At 44.7% G+C, this 14,972-nt stretch overlaps 1 protein-coding gene across 1 annotated transcript in view; it reads right to left on the bottom strand.

The window, feature by feature from the left end:
- GNG12 (G protein subunit gamma 12) overlaps positions 1-14,972 on the bottom strand; it is a 140,409-nt gene that overhangs the window by 60,672 nt on the left and 64,765 nt on the right. The window lies entirely within an intron of this gene.

Here is a 14,972-nt window from a genome sequence, read left to right as displayed (position 1 = left end):
GTTCTCAATTTGCCTTTGTTACTGAGAGACACTGGATGATGTTTGACTGTCAGAAGATTTGGGTACAAATCCCAGATCTGCCTTTCACTGCTTGGGAAGTCGTGGGCCACTCACTTCCCCCCTCTGACTCAGTTTCCTTATCTGTAAAAAGAGGGGACTGACCTAGAGAATTTCTGGAGGTCACTTTAAATTCAAATGATCCCAAGAAGCAACATTTATTAAGTGCTTACTGTAGTAAGGATCCCAAAAAAGTCGAAGGATCCAAAGAGATAATGTATGTAAATCGCTCTGCAACCTGAAAAAAACTGCTCTATATAAATAATGCTCCTTCCTATGACCGCTAGTAAATTGTCCATGGTACCCCTAGTGGCCTTCGTGACAACTGACCTTTATGGAGCAGTTAAAAGTTGGTCATTGGACACTGTCATTTGAGCCTCTTTAGGTCACCGGTGGTGCTGACTCTGCCCCATTTTTCATATGAAGAAATTAAGGCTCAGGAAATTTAAGCGACCCTGGACAAGTCACTTCCTTTACCTGGACCTCCCTTTCCCCATCTGTAAAATGAAGGGGATGGATTCTAAGGGCCTCTTACTGAAGGGGATTCTGAAGCCTCTTAGAAGAAACAGCCCTGTAGTGGGGTTAAAAAAAAGACAGATGAGCATGGAGCAGTCAAGGTCCCTGCTGCTGCAAGGTTTGTCTCTATAGCTTTCCTCCGGCGTTACACAAGAAGACCAAAGAAAAGAATGACGGGGCTGAATTCTAACATTTGGGGAGTGATTCACCTCGCCCTCTCCTCCACACTCTGTAACTTATCAGTCCTTGGAACACTGAACGGTATCACCTCATTACCCAAGGCCAACCCTCCCTGCTTCACTGGGGCCATCCACCTCCTGATAGCCACATATCTGCACCTGTGGCTTGTGGACCCACCTGACCTCCAGATCCCGGGATTAGAGCCCATCACGTAGCCAAGGGATGAACACAAACACGGGTGCATTCTTGTTTCTCTTCCCATCAAGGCCAAAGAGTATCTTGACTTGCCTAATCTTTATAACATGGTATAACCAACTCAGAGGGGAAAGATTTTCCAAACCAGATTTTGCCAGTAAATAAAGGCATCATCTCAAAGGCTTTCCTTTACAATGAAGGATGCAGACTGTGAGAGTATGAAGAGACACAGCCTATCCCCTGGTCCCTTTTTATCTTCACCTCCCTGGCACATATTACAAACCTGTTAATCGACAGATTTACCTTGGAGTCACCAATCTGAGAACTGGAAGGGACCTTAAGGGACAATTCCCCCAACCTGTTCCTGAAAACCTGTTCCATGATAAACATCCCCAGCAAATGGTCACCCAACCTCTACTTGAAGCCTTCTCATAAAGACATCATAAAGATAGATAGATAGCTTGGTGGATAAGAATTCAGGTCCTGGAGCCAGGATGATGAGTCTTCCTGAGTTTAAATCTGGACTCAGATACTAAGTGGAAAGTCACTTCACCCTGTTTGCCTTAAGTTTCCTCAGCTGCAAAATGAGCTGGAGAAAGAAATGGCCAACCACTCAAGTATCTTAGTCAAGAAAACCCTAAATAGGGTCATGAAATGCACACAACGGAATAACAGCAGCAGCAGCAGCAGCAACAACAACAAAGGCCAGACCCTCATTAGAAGATTAGATTATGTGACCTGGACAATCTAATCTCTTTTTTTTTGAGATTAGAAGATATGAAGAGGTGAGTGACTCACCCAAAGTAAGAGTGACTGAGCTGGGACTAGAAGCTATTCTCTTGCTTCCTAAGACCAGTGCTTTTTCCCTCTGCTAGAAGCTGCCTCTAGGGTTTAGCAGAATGGTAAGGCAAATCCCATTAATAAGAAGCCAATCAAATTCTATAATGCGGAAGGATATCAATTTGAGAAGACACACGGAAGCTGAAGCTGAGGAATTCTCCTGGAAGGTATTCCCAAAGGCCTTCTAAATATCCCTTTTTCCTCTCTGTGTCTTAGCTATTTCACTCAGAGGTAGTTAGGGTAAGCCTTCTAAGTGGGATAGTTAGACTGAGGACTGTGCTGGGGTGGGGGTGGGGGGTGGAAGGGCTTAGATCCATGATCTTTGTTACTCAGGACTGCCACAACTCCAAGTCTTAGCTTACACATCTGTATAATGGCAGGGTTGGATGAGATGGTTTTCTTGGGTCCTCCAGCTCTGAGGCTGTGATCCCATCATTTTTTGGTTGGATGTCTTCGGACGGTAGGAGGTAAGACCAGAACAATGGTTCTAGACTGAATGATCTCCGATTGTAACACGAAGGGATATTTCATGAGAGGCCGCCAGATTGAAGAGTGGGGAGAGCACACGGAAAAATTCCACATTTGTAAAACTGGAGCAAGAGACACTGAGCTCTGCCAAAAAGCTTGAATGCTCCTCACGTGGTCAGTGGGAGAGGCCTAGAGAGAGAAATTTGAAGCCAAGGGTTCCCTCTAGTGTCCATTCTTCAGCAGTGAACTGTTTACTTTGGCAGATCGGGAGGCTGAGACCATATATCCTAGAGGGCCTCTGACCTGGACCGCATCTCCATCCTATCCCGCCTCCCTCCAAATACAGGAGGATGAGAGGGGGAGGCATCACAGTTCCGGGGAGAGCCCTGGACTCGGGGCTCCATTCTAACAGGGCTCTGCTATCTCTGGGCAGGGGCATGTCCCCTCTCTGGGTCTCTAGCTTCTACCAATAAAAGGACGAGATGGACAGAGGGCAAGATTGCCCAAGTCACATAAAAACTAGGGCCACTAAAACACACACAGCTAAAGCATTCCCTGGAGAAAACCGCATGTGAACCCAATCTAAGTTGTAATGTATTTTTATTTATTTTGTTAAATGTTTCTCAATTATCTTTTAATCAGGTTCCTCTGGCCCTAGGGAGCTGCTGGCCCTGTGTTTGCCAACTCCAAGGTCCTTGGCAGTTCTAAATAAATCTAGAGGTCATTTCTGGCTAAGTCTCTTCCCCTCTCTCAGACTTCCTTTCCTTATCTATAAATGGGGACAATAATACCGCCGATCCCCCATGGTTTGTGAGGATCCAATGAGATTACTTTTCAAAGCACTGCAACTCTTCAAGTACATTCTGGATATTGATATGACAATATTAATATAGAATTTAACCTATATTAAGAAATGTTTTTACTTGCACTACAAAACATTGTACAACATCTAATACAACATTAATACAAAGCATTACCATAGAACATACAAAGGCCTATCTAGCATCATCATCACCATCATCAGCCCTTCACCAGTTGCCCCATGCAGGCTGTGAGTTCCCAGTGCCAAGCCCCATCCCTCACCATGAGGCCCCCAATTTCACCCACCACAAAAGAGCCCTTATTTCTTTATTTTCCATGGCTAGTCTGAATTTAAGGGTTGGCCAAGTTTCTCGCTGTCTGGCCAATACTGACACTGTGTGGTTGATGAAGGAAAATCAAGTCCTTGCTTAGTTAGAAAGTCTAGGAGGCCTTGCCTTGCCTACTCTCCTGCTTGTCTGGGACACAGAAGGACAGAAAACCAGTGTCCACCTCTGGGACTCCTCTTTTGGAATGGGCTAGGGAGGGGATACTCTATTATCTGAGATCTTCTAGGGAGAAGGAGACAACAGGAAAAGCCACCAAATCTTAGAGATAAAAGGTTTTTTCCTGAGCTCATGGGAGGATAGATACTGAGACAGAAGGCTGTTGCATCCGGCTCCCCTCATCTTATAGAAGAGAAAATAGCAGCTCGGGGGGGGGGGGGTGACACAACTAGCTAAGAGTCTCAGGTGGGGTCTGAATTCAGGTACACTAGAGTGCTCTCTCCATTTAATCTTATTAATCCCCTAAAGATGAGACCATGCTAACACAGAGAGAGATCCAGGGCTCCTTCTGGAAATACAGGCATGGTCTAACTGGTTTAAATGCATACAAGGCTAGCCAGTCTTATCTTATTATCTTGGGGGGGAGCTAGAAAATTTTCCTTGACTCGAATGCCCTCCCCCCTGATCCAGATCTCAGAAAATCTCTTTCTTCCTTCAAAATTCATGGTGCAGTGGATAGAGCACTAACCTTGGAGTCAGGAGGATGGGAGTTTGAATTCAGTCTCAGACTCACTAGCTGTGTGACCTTAGGTCAGTCACTTAACCCTGACTGCCTCGCATCCAGGGCCATCTCCAGTGATTTTGATCTAAATCTGACACTGGATCCAAGATGGCTCTGGAGGAGAAAGTGAGGCTGATGCACTTTGCATCCACTCACTCAGATCCAATTCATGTGCTTGTCATGGCATCACCTCCCTGATGTCATGGTCTTCTTTGAAGATGAAGGTTAAATGTCCTCAGTTCATGCATCATCTTCAAATGAAGCCTTTCCTGATTTCCATCTCCCCCATCTCTAAAGTATCTTGTGTGGAAGTTGTATTTATTCTGTGTCTTTCCTAATACCTCCTAACCTTCCTAGGATGGGTCCTCCTGCAGGGCAGAGTCTTTCATTTTCAACCTTGTACATCCAGCACTAATCACAATCCCTGACAGATGGCAGGTGCCTAATAAATGTTTATTGACTAACTCAAGGGCCACATCAGGTCCATAACTCTTATTCTTCACACTGATGCATGTGAGTTGGGGTTGGGGGATGGGGGGATCTGAGGACTAGGGTTCAGAAGAATAGATAGGGTAGGTATGAGCAGGTTAAAATGGGAAGTCAGTCAATAAGCAAGAATTAAGCACCTACTATCTGTCAGACACCATGCTAAGGTCAACCTCTCTCCCTAGAAAAATGTTGATATCAGCTCAACTGCACACCCTGAGAGGTAGAGGAGGTCTCAGGGGATGTGAGTCCTCAGTTGGAAACAGGGAGGGCCGGACTAAGGAATCTCTCAGTTGCGGATTCTGCCAGGGCCAATACTGTCTCTTAAGGGAGCTCCTGACTGTAAGACTGTAAGTCTCTCCTCCTGCTATCCTTTGTTGTCCATCCTTATTCCAGTCGTGGCATCACCTCCCTGATGTCATGGTCTTCTTCAAAACTGGAGGACAAATATCACCAGCATCATCATTCATTTAAAAGCAGTCTGACCCCTCTTGGGCTTTTCTTGGCAAAGATCCCAGAGGGGTTTGCCATTTCCTTCTCCAGCTCATCTGATAGAGGCAAATGGGATGAAATGATTTACCCAGGGTCACCCAGTCAATAAGTGTCTAAGGCCAGGTCTGAACTCAGAGAGATGAGTCTTCCTGATTCCAAGTCGAGCTCTATCCACAGCACCACCCATCTGTCCTTATCTTCTGGTTATGTGACAAGACACCAATCTGAGGTCTGTAGCCAGGACCTCTTTGACTCAAAAATCTAGCATTTGAGGACTTAAGGACCTGGAAGCTTTTACCCAAGGTCAATGTAAAAATCAAAATACTGACCAGTTCTGAGGTCTCTCTGTGTTTCTCTCTCTCTCTCTCTCCCCTTTCTGGATACTTGAGGTCTCAGAGAATCCAGGTTCAAATTCTCAGACACGCTCTAGGCGGAATGATTAGGTAAATCATTCATGCCTTGGGGGTCAGACTAGATAAATGGCCTCTAAGCTGCCCTCCAGGTCAAGATGGATGACCCCAGTTTAATGGGCAAAGACATGCTCCAACTTTGGAGTCTAGAACTTAGCCTGTCTGAGGCTTCTTGAGTTGATTTTCCTTAAAATCTCATATCATTGGGGAAATAAGGACAATCTACAGTTCTAAATTGCTTTTTTTGATTTACAAACATCCAGTGAGGTAGGCAATGGTCCTTTGAGGCCAAGGATCTCAAAGTGTCCCCTAAAGGATCAGGGTCAGAGTGACCCAAGAGACAAAGTCCTGTAGGCAATCCCAAGGACCATCCCAGAGCAGAATAACTCAGCAGGGTGTGGGAGCCCCTCTCTGGTAAGACCACTTAGTGTGGGGCCTAGAAAAGGAAGGATTTTTTAGCCACAGATTAGTCAGACTATATATGGCTAAGCTTGAAACTCCTTAAAATCCTAACTCCCTCCAGAAGCCTCTCCCACCCCTCTTAATTCTGAAGCCTCCCTTTGAGGACATTTCCTATGTAGCCTATGTGGCCATAGTTGTTTGTATGGTCATGGGAGTTCCTGGAGGTCAGAGGCTGGCCTATGTCTTTGTTTCCCCAGTACTAGTTCTGTGAAATCCTGATTCTGACTGAATAGCTGCATGATCATGGCCAATCCATTTAACTGCCCTGGGTCTCAGAGAGGCACACTGCCACAGCAGATGGAGAACTAGAGTCCAACAGACTCGGGTTCAAGGCCCAACTCTGAAACACATTGAGAATACTGCTGTGGGCAACTCTCATGGGCAGGGGCTCCTTAACTTGGCATCTGCAAAATGAATTTTACAATTCTTCTGATAAGAATATTTCAGTAGAATTGTTTTCCTTTGTAATCAGATGTATTTTGATGTATTCATTTAAAATGGGGTTAGCTAGATGGCACAGTAGGTAGAGTGCCAGCTCTGAGGTCAGGAAGACCTGAATTCAAAAATGGTCTCAGACACTTACTAGCTGTGTGAACTTGGATAAGTCACTTAGCTCTGATTGGTCATCTCCAGGTATCCTGATCCATATCTGTACTGAGCTCAGGGGGCTCCAGAGGAGAAAGTAAGGCTGGTGATATAGCACAGTGCCAACCCCCCAATCCAAATAACTTCCTTGTCATAGCATCACCTCCCTGATGTCATGGTCTTCTTCAAAAATGGAGGACAAATATCATCATCATCATCATCATCATCATCATCATCATCATTCATTTAAAAGCAGTCTGAGAAGGGACCCTCAGTGTTACCCACCAGACTCCAAGGCACAAAAAGAAGGTAAGAATATTTGTTCTAAGACCAGAAATTAAATAGGAAGGTCTGCTCTCTATTGCCAGAGGGAGTTCCTTTAACCAATGAAATTACAGTCCCCCAAAGAAACCTTTCTTCTCTGAGGCATAAATGAGAGAAGATATGGAAAGTGCTTGGTAAGCTTCCAGTGATTTATACGTGTTTCTGTCATGATGAGGGAGTCCTTTATGTTTTGTTTGGAGGCACAACAAGCTGGTGAAGACAACATTCAGATCAGTTAAAGTTCCTGGGTTGAGCACCAGGACCTGCCTGACCTCCTCAACCCGTTCTCTGGCTTTCAATAACTCACTACTGACTTCCCAACTTCCCCTCACTTTCCTTTTCATCACTCAGTTTTCTTCCTGTTGGTTTGAATGAGATCCAGAAAAAAAATGTTCTCATCACTTCCCTGATTTTCTAAGAATTATATCTGAGCTGGACTGGGTGACTCCACCTGTGACACCCACTGGGTGACCCCAGTGGCCAGGGAAACCAGGGTTGGGGGATCCCTAAGATGAGCCAACTGGGTGTCTCCATTATTAGGTTTGACATGACTGTGGCAAGACCCAGGAATGGGAGAAATACTTGGTTGAAGCCCAAAGAGGTTTAGTCATTTGCCCAAGGCCACACATCTATAGAGGAAATGTCTTTTTGACTCCATTGTGCTGTGCCCCTTAGGCTCCCCAGCTCCCTGCCCCTCTTGCTAAGGCTCTGGAACCCCATTTTTCAGCCTCCTTAGTCTTTGTCAAGGCTCCTCCTCTTCCCTTAAGGTCCTCCTGGAGGATGGGTATGTCCATGTCCACTGCTACAAAGGAACTTCCTCTGGTCCATCTTCCTCTGATGCCACAAGGAGGTGAAACTTTTTTTCAGCCCCTTTCAGTGCCAGCTGGGCAACCCATTTGTGTGTGACTTTGGCCTATGTCCTTTCATTTATCAGCAGAGAAAGTCCCTCCTACAAGTTGATTACCTTCCATTAGGTCTTTAGATGAATACCCATATGACACTTGGGTTGCCCACCTGGTCACTGGTCCTACTGTTGACCATTGTTTCTTTTCTTTTCTTTCTTTCTTTTTTTTTAAGTTTCTGCAAGGCAGTGGGGTTAGGTGACTTGGCCAAGGTCACACAGCTAGGCAGTTATTATGTGTCTGAGACCGGATTTGAACTCAGGTCCTCCTGACTCCAGGGCTGGTGCTCTATCCACTGTGCCCCCTAGCCACCTTTGACCATTGTTTCTTGCACAGAATCTAATGACATATTGAGGCCTATTGGGTCACTGAAGGTGTGATGTGTATTGACTGACCTTTCAATGGCCTTCAGTTTTGATTTCCTGAAGTCAATGGAATAATTCCATGGTCTGTGGTCAGGTAACATCACAGAAGTCCATCAATGAATGAATCAATCAATCATCTGTAAGTATTTCTTAAATGCTTACTTTCAAGACACTGGATAAAAAGAAAAAAGAAAAACAGGCCCTGTCCTCAAGAGGTTTCTACTCTAAGGTGCAGATAGTTAGGTCAAACTGCTGAGAGGACTGAGTCTCTGCCATGTCTTAGGGTCCCTGAAAGCTGGTTGATGTCTCCCACAAATAGGAGTATCTGAAGGAGCTCACCAATTAGAGAAGGACCCAAAGTCTACAGAGATTTTGGTGGCGCTCAAACTTAAATGGGAAAAAATGACTTCTTTATTGTAAAAGAATTGGTTTTTGTACAATCCTATGTATTTTGTGCAATTAAAAATATGATTTTATGAAGGAGGCCATAGTCTTGGCCCAATTGGCTGCTTTTGATCTGCTAACTCCTACATGTTTCAGATGGGATCTCTGGTTTCATCAGTGTGGGGTGATTCCAGTGGGGAAAATCCATCCACTCCAGGAAGTATCTGCTTCTCTTGATTGTATAGTCCTAGGGGACTCAGTATACTGACAACTTATTTAGCATATTATTCACTCCATTTCACAAATGGAACAAAAACTCCTAGAGATGAAATAACTCCCCCAATTGCCCAGTTACAGTTTGGGCTCTGGGTGGAGCTCAGCCCCTTCTCCTTCTCTCTGTGTCTCTCCTTCTCTGATTCTAAGCTTTTCTTGCAGGACTTCCATGCCCTGAGCAATTACTCATATTAATCACATTTGCTGATTGACTGGATACCGGATACATACTGCCTTGGTTTCACCAAGTAGACTATAAAGGAGTTACCTTTCTCTGTTCTCATTACTTAGATTCCCCCCCACACACACACATACACATAGTAGGTGCCCCAAAATAGCTGCTAACTGAAAGATCAGGGCAAAGACAGGAATAAGATCCCTATCCTCAAAGAGCTCATGGTTTATTAGAGAAACAAAAGGTATGCTTACAAATCATTCTAAAGCATATAAAAAGTGAATAGAAGGTAACGGTTGGGGAGAACCAGTTGCCAGGGAGATCTTGGGTCCTCGGAGGAGGTATCACCTGAGCTGAGCTCTGCAGGAAGCTGAGGATTCTAAGAGGCAGAAGTGGGGATAAGGGAGCACTAGGCAGGGGCACCAGCCAAGGCAAAGATTCAGAGGGAGGAAATCAAACAGTGTAATTTTCTGCTACTATTCATTTTTCTTTTTTTTTAGTTTTTGCAAGGCAATGGGGTTAAGTGACTTGCCCAAGGCCACACAGCTGGGCAATTATTAAGTGTCTGAGGCCGGATTTGAACTCAGGTCCTCCTGACTCCAGGGCTGGTGCTCTATCCACTGCACCATGTAGCTGCCCCTGCTACTATGCATTCTTGATCTTAGGACACATCCTTATTCACAGAATCACATCAAGGAAAAGATAGGAAGACACAAGGGGACATCTAAGCCATCTAATTCCTGAAAAATTATCCCTGCCAGGACAAGGTGGGCACCACCTCTTCAGGCTGCTCCTTCTACCACTGGACCTCCCATTGATTAGGGAGTTTTTCCTCATATCAAGCCAGAATGGCTCAATGGGACCAGTGAAATTCCTTTCTCTAACACAACAGCGTTTCTCTTTTTTACTCATTGTTTCACCCCAGACTTTTCCTCTCCAGGATAAATAATTCCAGTTTCTACTAGGATTCAACTCCAAATATTTAAACATCAAAGGCGTTCTCAGTTAAGGACCCGGGTTTAGAGCTGGAAGGGGCTGAAGAGGACTCAAAGGTAGCTTCAGTTACTTCCTGGCTATATGACCCTGGCCAAGTCACTTAACAGCTACCTGCTTCAGTTTCTTCATCGGTGGCCTCTAAGGCCCCTTCCAGCTCTAGACCTGTGATTGTACGGGAGGAAGCCAAGAGGCTGAAGAACCAAGGTAGCAAAGGACTTTGAGTCTGCATCCCATGAGGCTCTGGGGAGATTGAGAGGGGTAGATAGTTGAAGACCTGACCCCTGGAAAGAGAGCAGACTGGATGAACTCTGGTCCCGATTCTAAGAAGCCATGCCTCTCAAAGAAACCAAGAACCATCAGTTTTAAAGGTTTCTGTACCCTTTCATTGACTCATGGCAAGCTTGGCTTTGGCCACCAAAACCCCCTCAGCTCTGGACACACCTCTCCTCTTCCCTATTTGGAGAACCCTAACATTCACTGCACTTCTCCATACCTGGTGCAAACCTGGTCACTTTGACATATTACCACTGGTGGGAAACAAATATGGGAGGATGCTCTGAATGAAGAGGCCTTGTAATTAAAGGAACATCAAGGCACCATTAACAAAAGCCCTCTCAGTGGATTAGTGACCACTTTCAACAATGGAAATGGGTCAGAGTTGACTAGAGGGGAGATGCCTCAGTTTCCCCTTCTATAAAATGGGAAGGTTAGATAAATAGTCTTCTAAGGTCTGGTTCAGATACTTCAGGCTAGGCCTCTGTGGTGCTATCAGCTGGGAGCTGATTAGGCTTCTAGTGACTGTGCCAAAGGGGGAAGGGAGGATTCACAGATGGGGGGGTTCACAGAACTGCATCCCTCACCCATCCTTCCCAGAACTAGTCTGGCAGCATCTTCCTGGTCTCCCTCTGGGCTCTCAGCTGCTATTTGAGAGGAGAGAAAAACGAGACTCCCACAGAGCCAATGCCCTTGGGGGTATTTTTTTTTAATAATAATAAAAAAGCCCAAACCTTATTGCCTGGGGCAATGGGTTTCTGTATTCTTGGAATAAAAAGAGAGCAGAAGCTATGGGAAAAGGGGGAAGGAGGAGTAAATTTATGACAAGATGAAAACTGAACTACGTGAAGAGGAGCATCCTCAAGAGTCATTAAACAAGGATGCCAAATTCTGCATCTTTTTTTCTTTTTAATTTAATTTGTTAGTTATATGACTCTTTTGCCTCCTTTTTCTAGAGAAGAAAAAAGTCCCTGGTGAACAAACAATCTTCCAGTGTGTGAGGAATGAAGGGCCCTTCATAATAGGATGCTTCAAAGGTTTCTGTCTTAGGCTTTGGTGGAATGGCCAGGATACAGAAAGAATGAAAAAAAAGTACCTGTCAAAGTCATTGAAAATATCCCAAAGGAAAAAAAAAGTGCAAGGAGTCCAAGGCAAAACAAAGTCAAATGAAACAGCATTCTTGGTACTATGTAAACAACTGAAACAGGGCATCTGACAATGACAGGGCCACAAGATAGTGGTCTGAGGGATCATGGACCCAGAGGCAGAAAGAATCATCATTTTACAGATGAAGAAACTGAGTCCTAGAGGTATGGACTTTTAAAATCCCAGAGCAGGTTTTGAACCCAGGTCTTCCTGACTCAGAGCATCCATCATGGGACTGAATATTGTTGGGCAGTAGGAAACAAGGAATATAAGACATTCAAAGCTTCGAAGTGAAGATTTATAGGAAATGACATGGAATGAAATGAGAAGAAAAGGAGCAATATCCCCAAAGGCCTCCACAATGGAAATGAAAGGATCAGTAAAAGATACCAACCTGCAGGAGCTGAGGGGGTTGGGAGAGACTGTGCAACAGAATGTTGTCTACACTGTCGTTGTGCCACAAGAACAGTTCAATCTGGGGATAGGAGTGGCGAAGGAACCCCCTCTGCTACCCTTCCCCAGAAATAACTGGAACTAAGGACGGGAGACATAAACAAAGGAGAGACAAAGGCAGCATATAGGGAAAACAATCCATCTGGCATGGGAAAACCTTCCTTAAGCTTTGCCTCACCCATCTCCAAACTGCATGACCTTGGGGGAAAATTACTTTACCTGACTTGGACCAGTTGGAAATCTCAGAGATCATCAATTTGCACCCTTTCCTCTTCTCCACCCCTATGCCACACAAGAGAAAAATGAAGGTCCAGCGAAAGGTTGGGACTTGCCTAGGTCATCAACCACAGTGAGTTCTTGAGGCACAATTCAAACTCAGATCTTCTGATGTCCAGGCCAGTTTTCCATCCACTAGGATAGGAGTCTGGCATAAAGAACTCACTTAATAAATATTTATTGGTTAATTAGGTTGCAAAATGTAAGGACTAGACTCTATGCCCTCCAAGTTCTGTCCCTTCCAGGGCTAAATCTATGTTCTTATACATTATTTTTTTTCTCTTAGAGATCATCATGCCTCTATTAGAGTTTGCCTTAGAACAATTTCCCCCAAAAACAAAATCTTTCTTGTGAAAGTAAAACCAAAGGGATTTTAGTTGTTAGATTCTTCTTATAATCTCAACCTGTGTTAAATGAATCAGGTTAGATCTGTCAGTCAGAAGCTTCTAAAAAATTACCAAATCAACAAGGTTTTCTGCACATTTTGGAAGATTTCCCTTTTCCCCCTCCCACACCCCAGCTCCTTGCATCTAATTTCCATTTTTACTTTTTAAAAAGAATTCTGAAAACATAAGATTGTGAAAAATGGTACCTGCTTAGGCTGGTTCTGGCCGCAACCCTTGGAACGGCCAGCGACAGTCCGAGGACACGCAGAATTCACGAGCAGAGATGACCGATAGCACGGCTCCTTGGGCAGAGCCAGGTCCCTAATCTAGAATCTCCCAGACATGGTTGACTGGGAGGGGAGTATTTCTGATATTTCCTCAATTTCAGGTCACGGCTAGAAGCAGAAGGAGCCAAGGGGAGGGAGACAAAACCACCTCCCAAGGATTGGGAGCAGCCGGTGTGGGGGGAGAGTGAAGAATGGCCATTATTTATCTGTAATGGGCACGTCACTGTGCTCCCCACCCCATACTCCATGGGGGGGGGGCCCAGAGTTTGTGCACTAGAAATCCATTTGAAATGAAAGCACAGTCCAATCCCTGTTAGATTGGTCATTGGAGGGAATATTTTTTAATATAATTGGAAGTGGTTCTAATTTTTAAAACACAACTGTGACAGTCCTCCCCTTGGTCATCCAGACTGAGCTATTTTAAGGAAAGCAACAACATCAGTTTTGTTCTCAATCCTCCCAGGATTATTGATAATGAGAACAAAGGGCCTGCTTTGTACATTCAAACTCCAAAGGGAAGACTAAGGCTTTTTAGAGCCAGTGTACCCATCCGGTACTCCAGGGGGCAGAGCTGGGCAACATTTCACTGAAAGGGGCCTAGTTACTGCAGAGAAATTGGACATGTTTTCCTTTGCAGGCTCCTCACCCACCCAGCCTTCTCTTTTCTCCTGGCCACATTTTCATTCAGAGGGAATAGCCAGGCACTCCACAGTCTTTATTTCTGCTTTTTTCCTAATCCAAAAGAAGGGAGCATGATGAAGGAGAGGGACAGAGGAAGGGAGGAATGAAAGAATTGACTGAGGTCCTTGGAAGGGAAAAGAAGAAGAAAAAAGGAAAAGAAAGGGAGGGGAAAAAAAGGGAGGGAAGGAAGTCTTGATCAGGGTCACAAGATCAGAGCTCTCCCACTGCCCCATTTTAGAGATAAGGAAACTGAGGGTCTGAAGGGCTAAGCTAGCACTGCCCCCTCCTGCAGTCTGGTCAAGGCATAGTCAAGTTCAAGACTGATTCTGTATTCAGTTTTCCAGAATTCTGCCTAATGCCAATGTCTGATTGTCGCCTCCTGAGCTGGGGGAGACATCTGCTCCTCGTTCCCCCGCCTCTCTATTCATCCTGTGCTGGTCAGTCTGTGGAACCACAAGAACCCCTGGAGTCTTTCCATGTACATCCTCACTGTGGGAACTCTCCTTTCTGGACCTACTGCAAACTCTGGGCCAGGAAGAAGCCTAGACAGGCAGCTCTCTCTCTCTCTCTCTCTCTCTCTCTCTCTCTCTCTCTCTGCTTTTATATACACATAGTTATAAATTATCTATAAAATAATAAAATTAACTGTAACATAATAAATAGCCTTCAAAGCAGACTGGATGGCTTCTGGAGTCAAGTGCCTGGAAACCAGGAAATGCTAAATGAATGTCTCCTAAGTGACAGATTGACATTCTGGAGGGTCCACCTGGCAGGGGTTGCTGAAAAGGTATAATGAAATTATATATTTATGTAAAGTGCTTGCAAACTCTTAAGTGCCATTTATTATTAATACAATGTTATAGTATTAATAATAGTAATTAATACTAAAGGGAAGACATGAAGTCTGAGTGAATTCTTTTGCTCCCAACTGAAAGGCTGACAGAGTGGGGAAAAACCCAATATGAAATTCTTTCTTGAGAGCAGGGACTGTCTCCCTTTTATCCTGGCACACATAAGTCTGATATATGGTTTTTCATTCATTCATTCAAGGAATTTTTCTTTAATTTAAAAACTACACTTGTAGCAAGCCAGGAGTCATGGGATTTCTGCTTCATACCCCCCATATCTACACCCCCACACACATACTGCAACGACTCTTCACAAAAGCTGAATGAGATAGGAAGAATAGTACTGCCCTCATTTTATGGATATGGAAAAGGGCACAGAAAAATTTAGGTCTTTCCCAACATCCTACAGTGGTAAGAGTTGCTGGAGCCAGAAACACCTGGGCTTAAATTCTACCTGAACAAATTTGGAACTTGCTGGGTCTCAGTTTTCTCACCTGTCAACTGAGAGGATTGGATGTCACTGTTTCCAAGTTCTCCTCTCCCTCAGTTCTAAATGGATGACAGTGACCTGAGTCTGGGGTTCAGATGGGGTCTTAGAAACCACCCCATCCAGACCGCTCATTTTATCAAGACCCAGTCAAGTTGC

Source organism: Macrotis lagotis, chromosome 2 (assembly GCF_037893015.1).
Source record: "Macrotis lagotis isolate mMagLag1 chromosome 2, bilby.v1.9.chrom.fasta, whole genome shotgun sequence".
Taxonomy (NCBI): Eukaryota; Metazoa; Chordata; class Mammalia; order Peramelemorphia; family Peramelidae; genus Macrotis; species Macrotis lagotis.
This window is presented reverse-complemented; position numbering and strand designations above follow the sequence as displayed.